Here is a 26581-nt window from a genome sequence, read left to right on the forward strand (position 1 = left end):
GATCATCTAGTTCCAACCCTCCTGCCATGGGCAGGAACACCACACACTGGACCATGTCATCCAAGACTCTACCGAACCTGATCTTGAACACTGCCAGGGATGGAGCATTTACCGCTTCTTTGGGCAACCTGTTCCAGTGCCTCATCACCCTCACAGTAAAGAACTTCTTCCTTATATCTAACCTAAACTTCCCCTGTTAAGTTTGAACCTGTTCCCCCTTATCCTACCGCTACAGTCCCTAATGAAGAGTTCCTCTCCACTATCCTTGTAGGCCCCCTTCAGATACTGGAAGGCTGCTATGAGGTCTCCACGCAGCCTTCTCTTCTCCACGCTGAACAGCCCCAACTTTCTCAGCCTGTCTTCATATGGGAGGTGCTCCAGCCCCCTTATCATCTTCATGGCCCTCCTCTGGACTTGCTCCAACAGCTCCATGTCCATCTTGATTTAAGGGTAAGAAGAGTAAAGGTAAGAATCAAGCTTTGAGTAAAGCCAAGTTAAATAACCTATCAGAAGAATTGCACTTTGAAGGTGACGTCTAATTTTGAGTGTTTGATGTCAATGGTTTGAGGCTTGTGTGCTGCAGCATTGAGTAGCAACAGGCCTTCCTGGGCCAGAAGAAGGCAGTGCAACACCACTGACTTTAAAGGAGTTAAGTTGATGCAGAGCAGGCTGTTATAAACACGACTTTGTGTGTGTCTTTAGCATCTTAGAGGCTGTTGCTGACAAACTAGTCACGTTTCTTATTGTCTCTTCGTTTGAATTACCTGCACATAGTTGTGTCAGTGAAATCAGTGAATTGAATTTAGCTCCAAATTCACCGATCAGAATATGACCTGCAGTGTACGCAGGTACACTGAAAAATTACACTGTCATATATTTAATTTTCTCAGTGTTTGTGGATTCTTTCAGTAACCCTTCCATAAATGATACAATAGACCTAGAAAAGCTTGTAGCAAATCAGTTCTGACACATTGAAAACTAGCTTAGTCTTAATAGAGACTTTATAGTTCTTTCTCTGTTTTCAAATTAGGCAGTGTTTTAGGCTCTTTTGGAGCCATGAATTGGCTAAAGAAACTACAGCTACTATAAAACAGGATCCAGAAGCACTTGTAAATAGAGTGAAATGTTAAATGCAGGGCTGGAAGTAGGGAGGCCGTCTGGATGGGGGCGGACATGCCTCCCCTCTCTCTAGGAGTCAAGGGCTGCTGGAGCCCACCTTGGAACACAGCTCACAGTTCTTGCTTCTTGACTTTCCTATATGGTCTCTGATTGGAATGGAACATTTCTTACTGGGGGAACATGGGGCATTGTATGGGCAAAAACTCCAAGGAACTTACATTTAAAGCAATCCATAACTTTTTTTAAGCATTTATGTATACATTTTTTTCTCTGTATTTGAAAGGGAACTATACCCAAGGAGAACACTTTATTACTGTTATTATTTACAGTTGGTATAATCACTTTAAGTGGAATTGATGCATCCAGAGGAAGATTTCTCTAATGGCAACTCAGCCTCTCCTGCAATCATGCTAATTTCTGCTGGGTTATGAGGCCATTTGACACAATGAGACAGATTCCAGTAGATGTACACTGGTGCCACTGTTGCCATTGAAGAGCCCCCATTGTTTGTGCGCTGTAACTAGACACCATTAACAGTACTTACTCCCAAAGGCTTTCAGTGTGCAGTGCCAGTCTTCAGTGCATGCATTGTAAATGCACTGACTGCACAGGGTCAAAGTAAAAACATTTTATGTATCAAAATTACCCTGAGGATAATTTTTCTTTTAGTCATTTAAAGTCTAGGAGAACAATTAGATTCCTAACAAGCTGAAGGGGAAAAGAAGTTAGAAAAGTTAAAGGACAAATGCCTAATTTGAGGGCTTAGAAGGTGAGCAGAAAAATATTACTGGGTATTCTTGTTAAGTATTCTGCAAGGTTGCATAAGAAAAAAATGAAACTTTTCATAATTAGGCTGAAAGGGTCATCATGTTCTCAGTTTCTTAGTGAGACATAAAAGGGAAAAAAATCTTTAAACTTATTTCTGAATAATATAAAAATTATTTTTCCCTTAGGTCAGGAAAACATCATGTGTCCTAACCAAAAAAACTTCTAAGACTCCTGCTGAAGTGACTGCCTTGATAAAGCAGATGAAGAGGAAGAGAGAGAACTTGCCGATTTAATCAGTCATCTCAACAATATGCTGTTCCTCTGCCAAGCCCCTCTGATTCTGATACAGACCTCACTAGAGGGTTACATCTCTATTCAATAGAGATGGTCATGAGTCAACTGCAGCTCTGAATGCATATTGGAAGTGCAATTATGTGCCATAATAACCATTCCTCTCTACAACTCAACTATTTACACTAGACCAGTGTAAGCAGCCCATGTTGAGGGCTCTTGTGAGGTGAAATAAGAATCGTGTGTATGAGAGAAGGGAAAATAGCACAGAATATATAGATGTGCCAGAAGTAAATTATTTCATTTAAAAGAAACAATGAAAGAGGTTTATAGTATTTTTTTTTTTTTTCTTCCATTTGGTTGAAGGAAAGGGAGGGTTTGCAAAAGTGCTACAACTGTCTGTTACAGAAGCTAGATGCAGGTGTCAGTTAAAACCTGACACCTCCTATCCGCTGTCCTGCTCTTACTCCTCCTATTTACTGAAAACCCCAGCAATGCCTTCTAAAGATGACCCACTGCAAAATCCCCTGAATGGTGAATCTTTGTTTTTTCCAGTACTGAGGAAAGGAAGTAATATTGTCCCTCAAAGCCAAGAGAAGGAGAAGTGCATATGTGCTGGCCAGTCCTCACCATGTGCTGCTTATTCTTAGGATGCTGGCATCACGTGTTTCAAGAAAATTAACCAACATTTGGAAAATAAAAGATACAGCTTAGTTTTCATTGGAATATTTTTGAGGCTGCCAAATTCACAGGGGATCCTAGAAAAATTTATTTATCATTTTGGTATTTTCTTTTGTCTACAGTGGCCCTTTTTTCCATCCTAGTAACCTTGTCAGAAAAATGGCCTTTACTAGGATTTTCCTGATGCTGAGAGTATCTTATTCAGTTCATTGTTGAAGACAGTTTTATCTCAGTCAACACCTTATGCAGCTGACTGTTGCTATACTATTTTTTCTTTGTCTGCTTTAAACATCTGTTGTACAAAATGCTGTACTTTGTGACCTCTTTGGTAGGTAAGATAGCTTTCTGATAATTGTTTTATATCATGTATAGCACTACACATTAAATTTTGAGACCTATCACATTATATGTAGTAAAGATCTGAAAAAGGACTAGATTTTCAGTTACTCACTTTATTCACTTTTTCTCAGTTTAGGATCATGATGATTTATCAAGGTTGTATATAACCTTGTTCTTCCCATCAGCTCACGTCCTCTTCCTCTTTCATTTACTGCCACTCTTGCCGCTCACTTTCTGCCTTACAGATGCAGTTTTCAGTTCATGAATCTAATTCTTCTGCTATCTATCTCCAGTGACCTATTCCTTTCCTTGTGATTTTCTCTTTATTCCTTTTGTTATATTTTGATTTTCTCTTTACACTCTTTTATGACTTCTTCCTTTTGCAACAGACTCTCCCATTCTAAAAAATCACATAAATAGGAAGAAATAGGAGCCAACAACTTCTGATCCTGTCCTGTTTTCATCCAAAATGCTGTTGAAAAGATAATTTTCTTTGCCTCTTACTTGATCTCTGTACATCTGTTTATATATTTCCATGTGCTCCTATCTCTCTACTACAACACACATTCATTGTTTTGTTGTTTTTTGGTAGCAGCCCTTGTTACCTCACTCATTAGATATATGCTTTCTCCCTTTCTGCTTATCACTTGTTGACAGAAGAATTCATTACATTGATGATTTATCTGTACAGCATAACACAGCAGAAGGATATGCAAGTAAACTGTAATTGAGATACCCTGGGTATAAGAAGATGGACAGTGCTGTTAATGCAGGGCTCTCCTCACCTCATTTTCCCTCCTATGAAATTGATACCCCAGAGAAAGAGGTTCTATTAGGTAGGGTGGTGTCTTTGTCACATGGAGTTAGGCCAGTTCTTAGGCCAGTTCTTCAGTTAGCCTGGGTACAACCACCAGGGAAAGCATTACGCCATTGTGTTAGGCCATATGCTTTCAGGGCATGGCATTATACGCTCTTATTTACTTATCAGAACATACCACTAGCCCCGGCATAAACCAAATTTGCAGTCATAAAACAAGCAATAATTACAAATTCCTCTTGAGAGGCTAGAATGTTCTTGTTTCTAACTTGGAGTTAAAGTGTTTTAATAGAGGACTTAATTATTTCAGTTTTTCTCAGTATAATTTTTTCTGTCAAAGGGATTTTTTAAAATCAAATTGAGGTGTTCTGGAGACATCTTTTTTGTAATAATTTGTCATTATTTCTAGAGGTTTATACTGTATTTATATCTGTGGATGTGAATCACTGTCCTTTTGAAAGAAAATCAAGAATAAAATCCTCATTGGAAGTCTCTGCCCCAAAGAGTTTATTATTTTTACACAAACTTTTTACACTAATTTTATACTAGGGAACAACAGCCTGACAGATCTCTTCCTTGAGAGGTCTGTTTTGATTAAAGAAAGAAAAACCTCACTCTGTTAGTAGCTGAGTTCAGAAGCCAAGTGAAGTGGCTGTTTTATCTCTGTTATCATGGTATCAAACCTCTTCCAGTCCAGTGTAACTAATGTGGGTACTGCCATTGTAATATATTTTGGTCTTACCTGAGAGAATGCCAGCTCTATATGTTTCTCCATAATTCAGTGAGATTTTTATTGTTCTTTTCTTTAAAAGATTTGAAACACCTATGGCCCAGGCAGAAATAAAAGGGGATTTAACATGCTTAATTCCTTTAAAATTGAGCAAGTTAACATCTTAATGTTACCTATATCCTTCCCTTATGCTTCCTACAAAGATTAAAAAAAAAAAAAAGTAAAAAGCATTCCTTTAGGTCTCATCACTCAATTCAGTGGCTTGTAACTGGGTTTTTTTTCTCCAATAGCGGTGATGTTGAAATATGCAAAAGGCTGTACCAGCATAAATATCTATGAGGTTGCAGGTTGATTTGCTTTACTTCTGCACATCATTTTTAGATTGATAACTTTTAAGAGATGAAAAACAAGGACATTGATGTAAACAACATCACCAACTTTTTTTTGTTAGTCATGAAGGAAATTTAGATGAGATGAGAAGACACATGACATCCCTCTTCATTTCAAGCTGAAAAGCACTTCCGCCTTGAGGCAAATTACCCAACAGTAAAAATATCTTTGTGACCTCTCCACTTTTTTCTAGGGTTCCTTATTGCTTGCTTTTACTGTCATCTCATGCAAACTGTCTGTGAGACACATATGCAATCCCATGTGGCTGTCTTCTTAAAATTTAACTCTTTAATATTATTAAAAATTTCCTGATGACATTTTCTAGGCAAAATGGCAAAAATCAAACTAAGGCCATTTTACTTGTTGAAATAAAAATGTGAAATCAAATATGTGAGAAGCAACATTATACCACTGTATGAAACACTTCCTTATTTTATTTTGCTATGGCATGATGATTTTTAGATAATACTCTGTGTAACTCTGAAGGATCCTTTTGCAAGTGCTTTAGCAGTTACCTTTCCACTTTCTGTATGTTTGCGTTTTCAAAAACCCAAAAAGGTTAAGGATTTTGATCTGAAATTTTTGTAATGTTACTATTTCTACCTGCTTAATTCACCTGTCATATGATATCTGTTAGTGGACCATAAGCCTTTTCTCAGGTACATTATAATAAGCCATCTGACGGTAGATGACTTTTCAGGCATAAGTAGCCACATACAAGATTGATGTGTGAGAACATGTGCCCCCATGGAGAATGATAACACAGCCATGTGGCACTTGTTGCCATCTTCACCGGTTCTTGTAAAGTCACTTCTCCATTTCTTCCGGATAATGTGAAGAGTCCTTTTTTCCTGGCTGTATGATAGGAAAAGCAATAGAAAGTATAACAGCTACCTCTAGCAGCTGTGATCTGTGTAGGGCTACAACTCTACAGACAAAAATACATATAAACAATATTTTTTAATATTGGATCTTGGGTTAAGATAACCTTAGTTGAGCTCTAGTGTGCAGGATTGAAAAAAAGGTCATGCGGGAGAACAGTGATGGAAATGTCGACTTGTCTGTATTCATGCCCTTACTCTGATTTATAGAAGAGTTGGACTTACTGTGTTTCAAGGAGAGAGATTATATAATTTTCAGCAGGAAAGTTTACAGCACCCTCTGAGCAGCTCCATCTGTGCTAGAAATATCCCATGAATAACCGAGAGACTTATATCATCCAACACATTTAAAATACACAAATAACTGTTAACACCCTGAACCTTTAGACAAGCAACCTCAGCAGACCACAATGTGCACCTTCAGCTGGACCTGCTTTTAGCATGCTACTCTTCTCCAAACTTTTTCCTTTCAGCAGAAAGGTTCTTATTAATCAGTATCTTTGCCTCTAGAAGTAGATTCTCTTCAAATTTCCCAACACAGGGCTCTGAATAAAAGATCTGATCTCCTTTTTAGGACACCACAGTACCATCTTGAAAAGATTTCTCTTGCTACTTTGATGTCAGTTCTACAACACTCTCTATCCACAGAAATTAAACAAAGTATATGGTTTATTTTATTTATTTATTTATTTATTTATAGCAGTACTAGTGCAATTTTGGTTAAACGAGCAGGAAAAAAACAACCTAATTCTTCCAGTGATTTCTTAAATGTTCCCCATTAAGTTTGATTTGATTGATATTTTCAGTGCATACATTATCTTTCTAAAACCTTTCCTAATAATGACATGAATTCCATGTGCGTGGTTCACATAGACACATTGCTGACATGTTGATGAGCCATGACTGTTACAGAGGTGTAACAAGGAATAGCACAAGGGAGAATAATCTTAATTGGACTTTGTGTCACTAGGAATGAAATACCTAGTAGCGTGTGCTCTGCCAATTCTAATATATAGAAATTATGTGCGAGGCCTATTTAAACACAAACAAGTAATGGAATATATGAATGTAGTCTTACATGAAACAAGTGAGATTTTTTACTCTTTCTTAACCTCACATGTGATACATGAGGTAGACATGTATAATGAGTTGTTCTAATGCTAGACATGAGAGAAGTCTGAATTTGCTTATGAAAATGATTGTTTCTTGGAGGAACTGCAGCATGAATAGATTTAGCTGGAAATGAATAGAAACGTTCCAGAATGTAGATAATTTAAACACCATTACTTTTCTACTAATTGGAAAAAACAGTTAGCTATCTTTCCACTTAATATTTATTATAACACGATTTCTTCTTAGAAATGAGCTGAAACATTTCATTGAAGTGCAGCTCCTACTAAGCATTGGTGTCCTTGCAGAAGAATAAAATCGTTTGTGGTAGAAGAGATGCCTCTTGGGTCATTTCAGTCCATCAGCCTGAACTATTGTTGGATGGATTTGATTATTCTTAAAATAGCCTTGAACATCTTCAGTGATGGAAATGCGGTAACCTTCACTGGCAGGTTGTTCCATTATGTAACTGTTCCTCTAGTTATAATTTATACCTACTGCATTTTAATCTAGTTATTAGTATTTCCTGATCACTCATTGACTAATGAGAATAATTGATCCTTGTTCTCTTTATAGTCCTCTGTTAAGTACCTGTACATTCTTTGTCTCTCTTCAACCTACTTCTCCTTAGTTTTGCATACCCATTTCTTTTAATCTGTCTCACATGTCTGATTATCCACCTTTTCTCATATACCTCTGTATAACCTTTTAATCCCTCCCTTTTTGGGGGTCTTTTTTTTACTAAAATTAAGCTGTGGAGACTGTAATAGTGTGTAATACAGTGACACATCACAAATAATTTAGTCTGGATATATGGTATATTTAATTAAACCAGCTCAATTCACAGGACTGGAGAGACTCCTGGGAGTCTGTGAACCAGACGATTCTGTAGCCTTGTTTAGGATAGGTAAGCCTATTAATAAATTTATCAAGAACCATCTTAAAACCATGCATGTTTCCTTCACCTTTTACTCCTACTGAAAAGCTGCTTCATCATTTCTGAAACAGAAAAGTTATTAAAATTTCCATTCCTGGGTAGTTTGTACCCATTTGTTCTCCTGTCAGCATGATTTTAAATACCTTTTTCTTTCCTGCTATCCTCCTTCTTCCATGCCTTCCTCCTGTTTATCTTCCACATATACATACAGAAAAAAACTCCCATGTCCTGGTTTTAAACTCCAGTTTTCTGAGGTCTTTCAGCTTTGTATTGCAAGCTGGTCTGCCCATTCACCCAGTCATCCCAGCAACCCTCCTTTGTGTATTGCAACTGAATTCAATTTCCCTTGAGTACAGGCAGTGAGAGTTGCATTCCACATTCCTGATGAGACTGAGCTGGTTCTTGTGCAATGACAGTAATAAGTCTCTCTCCCACTAGAAAGAACTCATGCTTCTTGGGGTCACTGCTTTTATTTCATGGCTCCTCTACAGTGAGGGCTTACTGTGACCCTGGCTCTGCCTGGTGCAGGTCTTTTACGTCCTCCATTATTGCTGGAGGATAAGCTTCTCCTTTATTTCAGAAATTCTTGGTATCAGGTCTTCGCACATGACCTTGTTCTGTGTGCTGTTAAATTTCACCTTGCTCAACATATTCCACCTCACTCCACGTATTCCAGGCCTGAATGTCTCTTCTATTTCAGGCACAAAGGTTGGGGATGAGAAGGCAGGTGACTGAAGCCTGGTATCTGCTTGCAAAACAATTTAGTAATTTTCAGTCTCCTTGCCTTGCAGTGGGGATATGCCGTACAGCAACAGATGTGTAAGTATGGTGGATTGACTTTAGCTGGCGGTCAGGTGCCCATCGAGCTGCTCTCTCACTCGGCCTGCTCAGCAAGGCAGAGGGAAAAAGTAAGAAGGGAAAGCTAGTTGGTCAAGATAAGGACAGGGAGATTTCTCACCAATTATTGTCATAGGCAAAACAGACTCAGCTTGGGGAAGATTAATTTAATTTATTGTTAACTAAAAATAGAGATAATGAGAAACAGAAGCAAAACTAAACCCACCTTCTCCCCAGGCTAATCTTCACTCCCACCTCCTCTACTTCCTCCCTGCTGAGTGGAGGAAGGGGAATGGGGGTAGTGGTCAGTCCATAACGCTTCATCTGTTCCACTTCTTCCTTTTCACCCCCCTCCCTCGCTTCCAACATGAGGTCCCAACACAGTATACAGTCATTTATGAATTTCTCCAATGTGTGTCCTTCCCATGAGCTGCAGTTCTTCAAGAACTGCTTTATAGGTCTCACACAGACTACATGTCTTATCAGAAATTCTGCGTCGGCTCCTCTCCACAGGTTACAGCTCCTGCCAAGAGCCTGCTCCAGCATAGGCTATTCACAGGCTGCAAGCTTCCTTCAGGTTATATCCACCTGCTTCGCTGTGAGGTCCTTCATAGGCTGCAGGGCAGCAGCCTGCCTCACCACTATCTTCACCATGGGCTGTAGGGAATCTCTGCTCCAGTGCCTGAAGCACTTCCTCCCCCTTTTTTTCACTGACCTTAGTGTCTACAGAGTTGTTTTTCTCAGTTTCTTGTTGCTCCTGGCTCTCAGAGTTGCTGTGTAGCATTTTTCACCCTTTCTTGAATATGTTATTAACAAGGTGTCATCAGTGTAACTGATGGCCTCAGGTTTGGGTAGAGGTAGGTCTGTGTTGGAACCAGCTGGAACTGCGTCTGTTCAATACAGGGACAGCTTCTGGTGTCTTCTCATAAAGTTCAACCCTGCAAACCAAAACCTGCCCACTGCTTCCAAAACCTGGCCACGAAAACAAAATGCAGTAGGGAATGCTCCTGTCTCTTGCAGTTGATCTGTCTGCAGCCTTGTGTTGAGAACCCCTGAGCAAACTGGCTTAACAGCCTTTTTCCTCCTCTAATTCCCATGATTCCGGTACATGCTGGATTCAGCAATTTATACATCATGAGTTTCATCCCAACCCGATACATACAGGCCATGGCAGCTCTGCTGAGCAGCCTGAACACCCTCTGTTGTGTTTACTGGCCTCCAAGAGTTTATTGCCATCAACAACAATTATCTTTGTAAGAGGAATCAGCATTTCTGCTCTGATTGTGGTTTATGCTGAGAGGCATGAAGATGTAAAAGCTTGTATGTCATGTAGTCTTTGTTGATTTCTGGGGGATTGAGAGAGTGAGCAAGTGAGTGTTTTTAATAGTACACTTGCAAGCCTCCTGGAAGGGAAAACTCATGCACAAGATGCTGTCCTACACCCATCGCTGGAATTCTGGGTGCCCCTTCCCTTGTCCTGATTTCTCTTTTGATCCCACATGCAGATGTTTGGGGCAGAAGAAACCGTTACACACTGACATTGACCTCCGGCATTGCCTGTCACCTCGTCAATGAGATTGGGAAGGACTGAGATAAATGTGAAAATAAGGTGAGCAGTGACTACGAATGGTCAGAAAGGGTGTTGGACTGAAGTTGAACCTGGGGAAGGATAATGAAAGGTGATTTCCTCTGTTGTTTGTTTAATTGTTTATGTCTTCTTTGCTTCTCAATACCTGAATCAGTAAGGAAAAGATGTTAGTTGGCAGTATATTAGCCGGAATTACCTATGTTAAGACTATTTTGGCTACAATAGCAGGTCAGAGTATCAAGGTTTGCCAAAGTGTGTAATGTGCTTTGTGCATCCCATCACACAAAAGGACAGCCGTTATTCTTCTGTATTTTCTCTGGGGGGTGACCCCTTTGCAGTTTTTCTCCTTTCCAGTTCATAGGAACACAAGGCTCATGAGTATTAGTATGTAATACAGAGGTTACTTGTTTGACTTTATTTAATCTTTCCATTTTCACCGGTAGCGCTGTGCTTAGCTTAAGTAAACGTTTTCTAGAAGGAGCTCATTGTTGAAAGACCCTATAGATAGAAAAGGCCACACTTTGCTTCCACCATGACTACACAAGGTCCTCTGTTGTGTCACCAAAGAAGAGGAGGGCTTGGGAACATCTGACGCACCACAAGAAGAAAAGGATACCCTGAAGAGGTGTGCAGCTGCAGTATTGCCAACAGTGTTAAGGTAAGTCCAAATCTCCTTTTGAACACAGAAACATGGTAAGGAGGATTCCTTCTGCTCATTTCCAGCTACACATTAACTCCTACTGAAGCAGCTGCTCATAGCCCTACATCTCCAAGTTTGCCTTTCAGCTTGTAGAATTTAGCAGGGCTGGATGTGACTTCGATCTCATTTGTGCTAATCCATAATTGTCAGGAAAGTATTTTGAATGATGAAGGGCTGTTTGGATCTCTGGAAGAAGATCATTGCATGTTATTTCAGAATAAAACATTCCCAGATAACTGTTGAAATCACACTGAGGTGTTCAAAACACTTTTTGGCTCAAAAGTTTTTTATAAAATACTCACATTAGTAGGTGAACTGCATAGGATGTATTTTACATTACTTGTTAACTTCCCAATAGTGTTTGTGAGTACAAGCTATTGTGTCAGGGGATAAAACTTAGATCAAATGGCAAGACTTCTCTATTCTTTCCTTTCTAAAGGGAATATCTCAGTGCTCATTCTTCTGTAAAGAAATAATGTTCTCCTGTGGCTGGGAGGTGATTTGGTAGAGCACATTAGCAGAATTCATCCTGACCAGCTGTGCTGGGGCTTAACAAGTCATTTACAGAATAGCTGTGCAACATTTTTGGTACTCAGCTCACGGTTTGGAAGGACCTCTTTAAAATAATGTGCAGGCTGGCATTTGCCGCCTGCACCATAAAGTTGTGTGGTTTGATTCTTCCTTGTGGTCAAAACCCTTAGGGATGAAATGTCTTGCTCTAAGTCTAGACATGTCCCTATAGCACGGTATCTATTACAAGGTGGACAATTAACTGAAAAAGTCTAAGATTATTACCCAAAAGACTTGCATAAAAATATAGTCTGTATTACAAATGTTATTTCTTAGTTTCTTAGAAATGATTTTGTGTTAATACACTATGTCAAGCAAAACATCCTGAATGTCATACTTTGAGCTCTATATAAATGGGGAATCAGATGAAACTTTGTTTACAGTCTAGTTTTTGAGTTTAGCATAGCCTCTCTTACTCTGTCCCTCCAAGTGCTGCAGCCTTCTGAATGCATGAAAGCTCAAACAGTCTGTGCAACTAGACATGTTGCTGGGCCTTAGCCTCACTGCAGCACTCGACCAGCAACACTTGCCATGAAATTCTCAAACAAGTGAGATAGATATTCCCATTACTGTGTAAGCAGTTATGTTCATGAGAAGTTCAGATTTTATGTGTGCTGTGGGAAGGGGGTTTATTGTTGGTTTATGTTAGTTACAAAAAATTTCTGGGGTCTTGCAAATGAAATGTATTTAAGGAATCAGTTTTATTATTACAGAGAGAAACTCTATCCGCATTATCAGTCTGCAAATCACTGTAGAAAAGTAGAATGGCAAACTGGCTGAATGAACTTATCCAATTAACCCCAGAATATTTTATTCCTTTGTTGTACTCTGCTATTGCATCTGACAGTTTTGTGGCTCCTCTGATCTAATTAAGGATTTTTGGCAAGCATCACAGTGTTATAAATTTTGAAAATGCAAGCCAAACCTGGCTCACAGCACTTGCTTCAAATCAAGAGGAGAGCTGAACTTTCATTTACTTCTTGAACTGACAGATGAGTTTTCATGAGAAATGTTGACTTCTGTTTAGCTTGTATGTAAATATATATTTATTTATGTATTTATGTATACGCATTTATATATTTACTCTTCCATGATCATGTTATAAATGCTTGCTTTTTCCTAAGAGTTTATATTTTCTGGTTTTATTAATTGGGAAAACACTTTATGATGAAAACAAAAACAACTGACGGATCTGGCTTTCAAATTCCTGTGTGTCAGAACACAACACTTCAGTCTTCCACTTGGCAAATGGGGGATTTGTGACTAGGCTGTGTGAAGCCAACCAATTCTTCTGGGTCAGAGGATGACAGGCATGAGAAGTGCTGTGTTCATCCCTTCTCTGAGAAATGAAAGTTTTAACCTGTTCTGGGCTACTTTTCTACCCTTATCTGGTGTTTGTAAGTTCAGTGGCATAACAGATCTAGAAGTTTTCTATGATATGAGCTTCTATTGTTGTCGTGGTTTAAGCCTAGCCGGTTACTCAGAACCACGCAGCTGCTCGCTCACTCCCTCCCTTTTTCCTCCCCCCGCTCCCAGAGGAATAGGGAGGAGAATCAAAAGAATCTACCTCCCACGGGTTGAGATAAGAGCAGTCCAGCAACTAAGATATAACACAAAACCACTACTGGTACCACCAATAATAACGATAAGAGAAATAACAAGGGGAGTGAATACAATTGCTCACGACCCGCTGACCGATACCCAGCCCGACCCAAGTAGCGATCTGGCCTTCTGGGTAACTGCCCCCAGTTTATATACTGGGCATGACATGCTGTGGTATGAAATACCCCTTTGGCCAGTTTGGGTCAGGTGTCCTGTCTCTGCTTCCTCCCAACTTCCCCTTCTCTCTGGCAGAGCATGAGGCTGAGAAAGTCCTTGGTCGGAGTAAACATTACTTAGCAACAACTAAAAACATTGGTGTTATCAGCATTGTTCCCAGGCTGAAAGTCAAAAACACAGCACTGCACCAGCTACTAAGAAGGAGAAAAATGACTGCTATAGCTGAACCCAGGACAATTCTGCTCTATGCTTTCTAGAAAGAAATTTTAAACCTGCGTGCTAGATTGTGCCCCAAACGCTGGCAGATTCTCTGGCTGCTCCTTCTACAGCCCCATTCCTTCTTTGACTCCTATAGTTCATACAGAAGCAGTTGGAAGAGACTGAAGTATTATTTAAAATGCCTTTTGAGGTGAGGTGGATCCCTGCCCACTCCCAGCTCCAGGCTGATGGCAGAAGGAGCTTCATGCCTCAGCTTGGGAGTGTAGGTTTGACCAAGTGTTGTGGGCAGCATCTTGGTCCCATGCAACATCTCCATACGCCAGAGCCCATCCTACGACTGCAGTGCTCAGCTGACACCAGGAAGATGAGTCTTAGAAACCCCTGGCTTCATGTGTCTCACAGCTCTATGGGGACTTAGAACAGGTGAGCCAGAAGAATCCACACCTCTGTGATAGAGATATATAGCCAGGCCTTTAACATGTGTGCTGGCCCCAGCTGCAATCTGAGACTAGCTCCAGCAGGCCTTTGATGGCTGGCTTAGGCTTGGCAGAAAACCAGGCTCCTTATCTTCCTTTTATTCTGAAATTCATTTGAGGGAGAAACCATTATTTTGTGTGATACAGTACCAACACATTGTTAAGGTTTATCAAACACTGATATTATTCCTCTATAAGTATTTACCTGTCACTGTGTTCTGGAAATATATTAGTAAGCTACTCAGTGAAGCTGTTAGCAATGGCTATTGTGTAATAATGACTGGGAGTGTATTTAGGTTACTTCTCTGGTTTTAGTTAATAGATAGAAACTTGAGTTACTCTGCTTTCTCCTGTCTGGCTGTTCAAATCAACAGCTATAAAAGATCTAGCTACAGATTACAGCTATGTGAAAAGCATACCCCCTGTTGTTTTCGTGGATCCCAGTCCCTAAGACAGCACAGAGGCAAGGCTGATCTGCTGTGTGATGTTAACAAGAACAGCTGACATCTGAGCCATAGAGATGGGCAGTCCCTAGTATTAGCCAAAGCCTCCACAAGTGCTTTATAGACATCTTTCACTAAGTGAAAGCCTTTGATCTTTGTAGTCAGTATATTTAATAAGCTACCACTTCTCTGTGAAAATGCATCCATTATTCTGACACAAAGAGGACGCTTCCCTAAGAGACTCAGTGTGTGTTTCAGTGGAAAACATACATTTATCAATCCCTCTAAAACAATGAAGAAGCTGGTGAAAAGTCACATCTCCTACCACAAAGGGAAGGTCACAAAGAAGAAGACATATATTTTTGTTGAGTAATTGCCACAGAGCTGTTACTGATGGTGTTAGTGAGAATGGATTGTGCCAGCGTACAATAATGTACGATAATTTTTATGTTGTCAGCAGTGTGGAGGAGACCTTCCCTGAATATTCAGAGTGATACCAGCTTCTAATTAGTAGTGACTCAGAGAAAAGCTCCAGTTATTGCCACCAAGAAAGATAAATGCTGCTAATTGACATGTTCAAAAGCGCTTAGTATTGCTTTAACACTAGTCTCTTATGAGGATTATTGGATTTTTACCAATGATTTCAGTGGAAGAAGATTAGGGCCAACACCAAATGTTGAAAGAACAAAATTATAAGATAGTTTTCTGAAAGACATTGTTTCTAAACAAGAAATGAGGGTGACTTCCAGCACCACTGCACAAGCTTTTCTAACCAGTGTATTCTCCTAGAAGACTATTTCGTTTTTAAAAACAATCCACTCAATCATAAGGAGCCGCTTGGTTTTTAATACCTGTATTTTCTTAAATGTCTCCAATTATCTGTATTCTGAACAAGTACAACAAAAAATGTAGGGCTGAGATGTTTTCATTGTTGGTGTAAAAGTACATCTAAAGTTTAGTGCTCCTTGGAGTATCCATATCTGTAATTAGTATTAGAGGAGCTCTAGCTTAGTGCTTAGAACGCTACTTATGATACTTTTTTATATCTATGAAAAGATAATCAGATATCAAATTTGAAGTGAAAAAAATAAAGTACAGACAGATTAGGTTATCGCAACCTTTTCTCCATCTGCTTTCATTCGAAGTTTGCTAGACTTGGTAGTGAACTTTTCTGCATTTTATAAATAGTTGCTAACTTAAAAACTACAGATTCTCTGCTATGACACCTTCAGTTATGGTTAGAACTAAGAGTTGCAATTCATCTCTATGAAGTGATTGTTTGAAGTGGGGAGGAGGAAGAGGTTTCAATATCCAAGTTGGATATTGAAAGACTACACTCTGCAGCAGCTGTTTCATTACAATTGTAAAGGCTAGGGGTAGATTAACAGAATTCATTAGACTTTGCTTGATTATATGGAGCAAGACTGAGCTCAAGGACAGCAATACAGTTTGAGTAGCAACATACTTTGTTCTTTTTATCAGTCAGAAGATTTGTCAGTGTCAGACAGAAAAGCTGTGTATTTGTTACAAGCAAAATACAGTATTGAGACTGTCTGGGAGGAGTGGCTGATTTGCCAGAGTGTTATGCTTCCATCCAGAAGGACCTCTTCAGCTGAAATCCTGCACCTGCAGAGGGAAAACCCCGGGCACCAATGTATGCTGGGGGTCACCCAGCTGGGAAGCAGCTTGGCATAAAAGGACCTGGGGTTCCTGGTGGACACTAGGTTGTCCATGAGCCAGCAACTTGCACTTGCAGCAAAGAAGGCAAGTTGTATCCTGGCTGCATGAGCTAGAGTATTGCCAGCAGGTCAAAGGAGGTGGTCCTTTCCTTCCGCTTAGCGCTGATGAGGACACACCTGGAGTACCATGTCAAGTTCTGGGCTCCTCAGTACAAGAAAGACACAGACTTACTGGAGAGGGTCATGAAGATCATGGAGGGACTGGAACATCTCTCCCGTGAGGAAAGACTGAGAGAGCTGGGTCTTTCGGCCTGAAGAGAAGGCTCAGGGCCACCTTATTAATGTATACAAACACCTGAAGGGCCGGTGCAAAGACAGTGGAGCCAGGCTTTTGTCAGTGGTGCCCACTGACAGGAACAGAGGCAACAGACACAAACAGAAACACGGAAGGTTTTGTCTGAACATCAGGAAACACTTTTTTACTGTGAGAGGAAAGGAACACTGGGCACATGGCACAGGTTGCTCAAGGAGGTTGTGACGTGTCCATCCTTGGAGATATTCAAAAGCTCTCTAGATATGTTCCTGGGCAACTGGCTGTAAGTGGCCCTGCTTGACTGAGAGGGTTTGACCAGGTGACCTCCAGAGGTCCCTTCCAAGCTCAACAATTTTGTGATTCTGTGAAAATGATGGTGAAGGATTTCACACAGACATGTTAGCTGTGCACTGGGCTCAAGGACTTGGGAAAGTGGCTGTGGAAAGCCTTACTCATGCTCCACAAGTAGCAATCATGCTATTAGTCCCAGTGCTCAGGGCAGACATGAAATACATGTAGACTCTTTCAAAGCAGCTATGTAATGGCTTGAGACCTACACCCAAACCACTATATGACATGTCATAGTGAGAACAAGCTACTCCTTTTTACTTGAGTGGAAGATATCACACCTACCCAATGATCCTGCAAGCATGAGTTCTAGGCCTGCAACATATGCATAGGTAGAACTCATCTCTACTACTGTTAATCACTTCTATGCAAAGGACCACTTTTGATCTAGACATCAAGGCTCCTTCTATAAGCAACAGAAAGAGATAGACTCCCTTTGAAAACCCTTGATCTGTCCTCAGAGGGGTGTTTGAGGCAGGTAGGATATGTGTTTGAGGCAGGTAGTAACTATTGTATTAGACACAAAAGGCAAGTAAGCTAGATCATACTCTCGAAGTTTCTAGCCAGCAATGCCTCTCCCTTACTTCTCAAGTGGGCCAGAACAGCTGTGTCTTTGGCAGCCTTACATTACCTTCCACTGATTCCTTTCGGTTCAGTACTGCTTGCCATTGTAAGACACATGTTTAAGGAGTCTTTTCCAGATATGTCACTGTTTTTTGGACACTTTTTTCCCAAACAGAACTCATGATCATGGAGCAAAACATTTATAGCTGTATAAATACACAAACTGTTCAGTTTAAAGCTGTGTAAATCCTCTTGGCTTCAGTTAAGTTTATTCCATTTGCTTTTATCATCTGTTACAATAATTTATAATTCCCTTATAATATTAAAATGTCAGTGAATCAAAAAAAGAAACAGATCTATGGACTTTTAGTAGCTAATAGCATTGCATTCAGCAAGTGAACCAAGTCATATAATTAATCATATTTCACCACCATAGATGTTTGTAATTGTGTAATTCATGTGTATTTGCATAATCACATAATGAGATCTTTATGATTCATGCTTTGTGATAATCTGGATGCACAATTTTCTGTCTCAGAATTGTAACCACTTGTAAAACTGTTATGGTAGGTTTTTTTCTCATTGAAGAGATATGAAGACCCAATGAATGATCTGGTCTTGTTATCTTAGACCTCTTCTGTGACTTATTCATAGAAACAGTTTCCATGCTTACTAGTTACTTACAGAGAAGTTTCTAATGATAAAAATTGTATCAAATACTCAAGTGAACAAATCTATTATTTAGATTAGGAAAACATATAATGTAATTTCACAAATTTTCCTAATTTTTATTAACCAGCTTATCTGCTTTCAGTCTTTTTCAATAATTGAAGAGAGGATTTTCTTTGGAAATCATGTTCATGGGAATATATGTATTTTCAATATCTACAGACTTCTGTTCTGCTTGGTAAAAATGATTTTTCATTAACTTACTGAGAGTTTTTTATTAATTTTCACATTCAATTCACAGTGCTTAATTACATCTTATTCCACATGAGATGAGCCAGCCTGGGCAGCTGGCTGGTATTCAGACAAATGTAACCACCTTAAAATATCTTTTTTTTTCAAGATATTGTTTGTCAGGATTCAACCTGAAAAAGAAGTATTTTTAAAGCAGTGTTTGGAACAGACAAAACATGCTCAGCTTTTAAAGTCATTTTATACAGCTTTAAGCATGTTTACAATTAATCCAAGTTGCTAAGTAGAATAAAAAAACCTGGCATAAATTATTATTATGATCACTACTTTATCCCTCAACAAGTTAGACCAAAGAACTGTGGAGACCCGTAGGGTGATTGTGAATGACAACCAAGCAGACAGGAGCAGTAAAGATGACAGTATCTCTATGCATTTACAAAGATTAACGTTACCTATTAATGACAAATCCCTTCTAAACTACAAAAGAATGTAAACAAAGTCAGAGCTGGACTTGGATGTTACACCTGCCTCTCTGTGCTTGGCTCCAGTGTCCATGCTCTTCAGATGGAGATTTATTATGGCAGCCAGGAACCACACAGATTGACCCTGTTACCTTACAGCTTTGAACATCAATTTTGTTCCCACCCACTCTACTTTTGAAGGTCTTTTGAGCTGTGCTTCAAACACTGTTCAGAGGCTTCATTTTTAACCTGATAGATGGTCCATTCCAGTGGGTTTTATATCCCGTGTTTGCTGAGACGATGGCACAAAAGCAGAGGACAGGAGTTTTTGAGAGGGAATTGCAGGTTGCCAGTGTCACAGCAGTGGGGGGTCCTTACCCTTAGCTGTGCATAACACAAAAAAGAACCAAGCCCAAGGAGCTTCAAAACCAGCAACAGTGATTTGAATGGTTTACATTCCAATGGCAAGGTATAAAAACTCTTTTGGTCATTCATAATTCATATTTTACTTCTCTTCATAAAGGCGTTGTCCAAATGGAATTCACATTTCAAACAATCTCCCTGAGTATAGATAACATAATAAAAGATAATTAAAAGAACTGCAGAATCTGATTTTCCCAAATCTACTATATGCTACTCACTTATCACTCACATTTGATTTCAGTCTTGCCAGCTATTGCAATAAGATTATCTTTTGTTTACTCTGTCACCCCATCCCATCTCTGTAATTTGTGCAATATTTCAGAGATAAATTATAAAATGTATTTCAGATCATTAAGGTCCTGAAGAGTCTCTTCTTAAAATCACTGGAATGATACCAGTTGACATCACAAGCAGCTGATATGGATCCTAACTTTGGTCAAGCCAAAACTAATTATGGGATTAGGCGAGAATTCAAATCGTGACATTTTGACCTATTATTTATTTTTACTACAGTGTTATGTTACATAGATAAAAATTTACTTAGGGAAAAACTGTGTGACCATGATTAAAAATAGAACAAGATGTGAAAACTTTGGGAAGGCAATGCTCATATTTATTTAGGAATAAAGTGGAGAAAAATTTACATGCCAATTTTTTTTTTCCTCCCATATCACAGTTGTACTGTTTTATTTATTTATTTACTTATTTGGTAGTCCTGTCTCCAGGCTGTTAGTGGGTCTCTTCCTAGGAAAATAAAAAAACCAGCAGACATCAGCCCCCTCAGTGAAAAAGTCAGATAACTGAACCACTGAAGATTCTGGGGACTTAATACACAAAGCTGTCATGACTGTACTCACAGCCTAGCAAAGACTCATCTTTCTTTGGCACCTTTTTTGATAAGCTCCCAGACCTACATTTATTTAACCCTGACACAGTCACAGTTGGAAGCCCATTTTACACACAGAGAAATTAGTCCAGCAATAACTCTGCTAAAACTCCAAAAGCCTCAGGCTCAGATGGGTAAGACTGATTTTTGTATAACAGCCAGCTTTCTTATGATACCTTGCAAACCTCATATTCCTGCTCCTTCAGTTCCATCTCTCATAATATCTTTTATCTAAGGCAAAGCAATACAAATTTTCTAGCAAATATTAATATCTAGCATTTATCATATGTGGATGTGAAAGCAGTTTATAAAGTGGATAAGTATCATCCTCTACGCTGTGATAAATCTGGGGCAGCTGGCATCATGAGCTCTTGAAGAAATTAAGCTGCCTGTGGGAGAAAGGTAAGTCCTGTTATAGATTAACAGCAGGTTAACAGGTAAGAAACAAAAAAAATGAATAAATGGTTGGGCTTTACAGTGGAGGAAATCCATAAATCACAGCTATCTTTGCTGTGTCTGTTAGAGGATCTAGAAATGAAAAAGGGTAGAGAACAAGGAGATTAATGGTGATACCAGATTATTCAGGGTAATAAAAATGAAAGCTGATTGCAAATTACTGGGGAGAAATGTCATGGTACCAAGCAGGCAATAGGACGGCAGATTAAATTCCATGTAATAAATATGAAGTGATGCACAAGTGGAAAAACAATCCAAGACAATGCGTTCTAAACTATCTATTTCCATTTAGTAAAGACAAATTTCAGTTATCATAGAATCATAGAATCATAGAATCGTAAGGGTTGGAAAGGACCTTAAGATCATCTAGTTCCAACCCCCCTGCCATGGGCAGGGACACCTTGCCCTAAACCACGTGGCTCAAGGCTCTGTCCAACCTGGCCTTGAACACCGCCAGGGATGGAGCATCCACAACCTCCCTGGGCAACCCATTCCAGTGCTTCACCACCCTCACTGTAAAGAACTTCTTCCTTATATCTAATCTAAACTTCCCCTGTTTAAGTTTGAAGCCATTACCCCTTGTCCTACCACTACAGTCCCTAAGGAAGAGTCCCTCCCCAGCATCCTTATAGACCCCCTTCAGATACTGGAAGGCTGCTATGAGGTCACCACGCAGCCTTCTCTTCTCCAGGCTGAACAGCCCCAACTCTCTCAGCCTGTCTTCATATGGGAGGTGCTCCAGCCCTCTTATCATCCTCGTGGCCCTCCTCTGGACTCACTCCAACAGCTCCATGTCCTTTTTATGTTGAGGACACCAGAACTGTACGCAGTACTCCAAGTGGGGTCTCACAAGAGCATATAATAAATATAATATATATAATAATAATATAATATATATAATATATAATAATAAATCTTTTCAAACATCAGGAGAGTTCTCAATAGTGGACAAAACCCCAATGCATATTGTAGAAATTACTGGGAAAGAAATAGAAAACAAACCAGAAAAAAATTCTTATGCCATTAATCCATGTTGTGAATACATTTTAAAATGCAGTATAGAACTGGTCATTTTCATCTCAAACAGGACTTACTAGTACTAGAGAAAGCTCACAGAAGAGAAAGAAGGTCAAAGATTTGGAGCATTTCTTTATGAGCAATAAAACTAATCAGGGAGCTGTGATAGGAATCCATAACATTACAGATTACATGGGAAAGTGGAGAAGGAACAGTTGCTCATCATTTCTTGTTATCTCAAAAAAATGGCAGAATCAAATGAAATTGGGAGATGACGTTGAGAACAATCAACAGAAGACATTTTTTCCACACTGCTATTTAAACTGTGTATCTCCCTGCCCCAAGCCATGGTAACACAAAGTAGACTTGACAAATTCATGAAACAAACATCCACCTGCTGCTATTAAAAACAAAGATACCATTTCTGACTCAGAAGCCGCTTATTTACAGGTCACTGGAACCCAGGAACTTTCTCTGCTCTTACATTGCCTGTTACTGCCTCTCTGCCCGTTGTCAGAGACAGGACAAATAGACATTTTTAGAGTTTTTTAGAACTCTCCTTCAAAGCCTTGTGTTTTCCAGAAGGGTGATGGTTTAGACCAACAAACAAAAACTTCTCTGTGGCGTTCAGGACTGGCAATGCAAAACTTCATGCTTCAAACCTCCCACCTCTTTCAGCTAGGTGGGATACTCTTTTCCTGAAGATACTGATATTCATCCTGGCTGGCAGGTTCTGCAAAAGGTAGCTCATACACCTGATATTAGAGACTATATAGCTTTTCTCAGCCAAAGAGCAGAAAAGCTTAAAGGTAAGAAAAAAAAACCAGGTCCCTCAACCAAAGACACAAAGCTAAGGCTTCAGTTATATAGTCCTAGAAGTCTGTCCCCTCCAAAGAAAAACCCCAACATGAACACCCAACACCACCCCCCAAATGCCCAAAAGCAATTCCAGACTGTACTTCGCAATTCATTTCTTTTTTTGTTTCAGCTGCTCTAGAACACTGGGAAACAGACAGCTGCAATGTATTTCCTGCAACATGGTGATTTACCCTTCTCAGTTTTCTCCTCAAAAAGGGGTCTCTTGAGGGTTCCTGGCTTTATCTTTCAACTTCATTTTTCATAAATACTTTATTCGCTAAGCTTTACCTTTCATAATGCTTCATTTTCTTACAACTCTTCATCAAAAGTCCTTTCATATCTTTTACCCTTTGGAGCTGGATTTCTTTCTCCAGCTTGCTTTTCGTGTAGATGAAGCCTCTAGTGGCAGACTGTGGAAGTGATGAAATACAAATATTTGTATTTCTAGCATTCAGGGTTGTTCAGTAAGAGAACATGACAGTGTCTTCAATGCTGTTGTAAAATGGTATGTGCTACATAAGAAGAATTCACTATATGAACATCTTACCAAAACCTAGGCTGGTAGTTGGCAATTAGTTCTTCGAGAACCATATAAAATACTAGTAATACAGTTAATTGGTCTGACAATCCCCCTTCTGCCTCTATATTTGGTTATTTTTAAGCATTTTAACCATTCTTACAGAAGTCCACTTAAAAATGGAGAAATGAAGGCATAGAAAATGAAGTGAGCTGGCTTGTATGTGGCAGAGACATGGGATCTATGTTTGCTGTTTGCTGATAATTTTTCAGGATCCCATTATGGGCGAAGCTTGCATTTCATTCACAATTTTATAAGGTGTTGTTTCCCATTAAAACTACAAAAAGACTTCAGACTTCTTCTTTTATGTTTTTTGGTTTGTTTCCCCCCACCCCCCCCGCCCCGAAATGGTAGATGCCCAAGCAGCCTGGGTGTAAATTCAGCTATACTTGATTTATGTCAGGATTTGAGTACTTCACTATCCAAATGATCTATACTTCAAAATTGTTATGGGGCAAAATGACCTCAGCAATGAAAGGTACCTAGAATGACTGCAGGCACAATGAAGGAAGGGATATTAAAAATTTTGCTGTGAAAACAGTTTATTTTATATTTGTCTTCAGAGAAATAAGTTTTTCTTCTTTTATATTTTTAACCTTTTTATGGTTTTCTAGGCACTTTTACCTATACTGCAAACACATTAATGGTAACTTCTTTCAGCTGTTCCCACATCCAAACCCTCAAAGTCAAGATCCAGGTCTGTTCTTATGTTCTAGCTCTTTTGGAGTGTATTCAAGCCCCTCATAATCTCTACATCACTATTTTGTCCAGACTACGTCTTAGGACTTCTTTCAGAAATGCCTCAGTCTAGTAAGTTTAGTGTCTCATATGAGGAAAAAAAGATATGTAAAAAGGATTTTTTTAGGCTTAGCTCGTTCAACCTGAAAGTTCTTAATCTATGGAATGTGTCTGGTTTAGGAAGCAGCGAATACATTTCTGATGCAATATCCTACAGTAATTGTTTAAACCAAGCAGAAGAATTACAACATAACTGAAAACATATGAAAATACTAGAGTTTCCTCTACCACTTTAAAATTATGTTCACTCTTTTTATCGCACTGTGCTGCAATGATACACACTTCTTTTTCTGACAGATAAAAGCCTTTTGTATTTTCCTTGGGTGTAATACAGACTGCACATCTGATGAGTAAGATAGGAGAGAATCATCAATTACTGCAAATAAAGAGATATATGGAATGGTTTTTAATAAATTGAAGATTCAGACTGTTTATAATTAAGAGAATAGATCCCCTAAGTAGCGCCGATAAGGTTAGCCATCTTTACAGTTACAGCAACAACACCTAAAATGTTTCAGAGGTAGTTTGTTGCATAATCACTTAATATACAAGGTACCACAGTCGGAAACACTGTCTTCTTTCTCTCCTTAGTTTGACCACTGGTGGTCTGGGCTTCAGAGTTAAACAACTGGAGTTAGGTGTTAGAGAAAGAGAGCAAAATAAGATTTGTTACATTAGCCTTTGGACACAGTCATAACCAAACAGGGAGATGAAAACAAAATTCAGACTGAACTTTCAAAGTGTACGCATGATTTCAGCCAAACAACATCTTTTAAAGGCGACACAAATCACAGAACTTAAATCATGCAGAGCTCTCTGAGGGCTAGATTCAAGCCTGTGCTGTGATTCTCCCACCTGAGGAACATAAAGGGACCTTGAAGCAGCCTTTAACGTGCAGCAGAGGATTGCCTCAGAATGGAGAAATCTGCAGCTGGCATAAAACTGATGTTGCTATCTCTCCATCAGTCCCTTTGGTCCACAACATATAAGAGGCATGTCAAGGACAAAAGGGAGAGCAGCCAGAATATATTGTGCACTGCAGAGCTTTGCCGGTGTAATGGGAATTTTGGATACCAGGCACTGAAGAAGCACAGGCGGGTGTTATGATGGAAGTTCTCTCCTTCCCCATATTTCTCCCCTTTAAGAAATACCTCAGCTTCAAAAATGGTCCCCGCTCCTTGCTGGTGAGAACTAGTTTAAGGATTTACAGCAGGAGAAGTATCATCACCAAAAATCTCAACGGTTAAATGACAGTGGTTTATAGCTGTTAAAAACCAACTTGTAATCTTGTGGAGATCTTTCACTATATAAAAGTCAGGCTCATTTTTGTTTCTGTTATTGCTGTTATCCAGATGATCATTCAGACAAATTAATGAGCCTACTGCTAGCTAAAACAGGTTTCTAGCAAAGTAAGTTTAGCTGCAGTTGGCCCAATAGTGGGGGTCAGCATAGGCTGGCTAATTTTGCTTTGTGTACAGTCAATTGGGAGTTCATTCTTCTTTCCTCTGAGAGCACACCAGGGTCAAATGGCAGTACTGAAGCCCTTAGTTTATAAACACTCAGGTCTTTTGGCAAGACAGACTGGATTCAGGTCAAGTGCAAGCCTCTATATTTCTGTCAAATTAACCTTAACGCATGGTGTTTATGTCAGCTGGTGGCATAAAGATGGGTGATACATGATATGGCATGAAATGAGATATATTTGGATAAAAGATATTTGTACACCAGGAATATCTGGGTTAAAGCTATCTCTCAAAATTTTTTTAGCTCATTTTAAGTGGCAGAAGATGATTTCATCACTTCCACTCAGGTGAGTGTGTGTAGTCTGTGTGTGTAGGCACACTAAAACTAGACCTGTTATGTCTAGAAACCACAGGGTAAGTATAATCAGAGCTGACTGATCACACCTTAAAGAAAAGGTCTCTTCGCACCTAGAAGGGCCTATTGTACAGGGTCATGAGGATCATACAGGCATCTCAATATGTATGATAACATTAGTCTTCCACCAGCAACAAAGCTGATGAAAACATCCTCCTTTCACTCCCTGATTTCTGAATACTGCTCCCAAGCCACTTTACTCCCTCAATTATGCCAGTTCAACCACCTGCACGTAGCATTGTATCTGTCTGTGATCAATGAAATATAGAAAAAGATCTATTTTCTCACCAATGCAGCGCAAAAACCAGCAGCATCATATAGAGGAGGCAGAAAAATCTGCAAGAGAATAGGAATAGTTAGCCAGGCCAAGTGAGAGTGGAAATTAATTAGGCTAGTTTTGCCACTAAATAAAAGATATTTTTGAATTATTCCCTGAGGCAATCAAATGCAGCCAAGCTTGCTTTGTCTTGGAGCCCTTTAAAAATTGCCATGCTGTTTTCAAGACATTGCAAAAAATTGGTAGATGAATAGCCAGAATTAGATTCTGATGACCCAATTACATTGGTTTAGTGTGCAAAGACACTGAGGTATATGAAGGTACTACATCCAGACACTGCTACTTGAGGGCTTTTTGGTTACATGGAATAGAGAAGATAGACAAATAGGCAGATCTATAGATCCACGAATCCGTAAGTAAGCAATAAGCCTAGGAAAAGGTTTTGTTTGCTTA

Source organism: Strigops habroptila, chromosome 1 (genome assembly GCF_004027225.2).
Source record: "Strigops habroptila isolate Jane chromosome 1, bStrHab1.2.pri, whole genome shotgun sequence".
NCBI classification, from domain to species: domain Eukaryota; kingdom Metazoa; phylum Chordata; class Aves; order Psittaciformes; family Psittacidae; genus Strigops; species Strigops habroptila.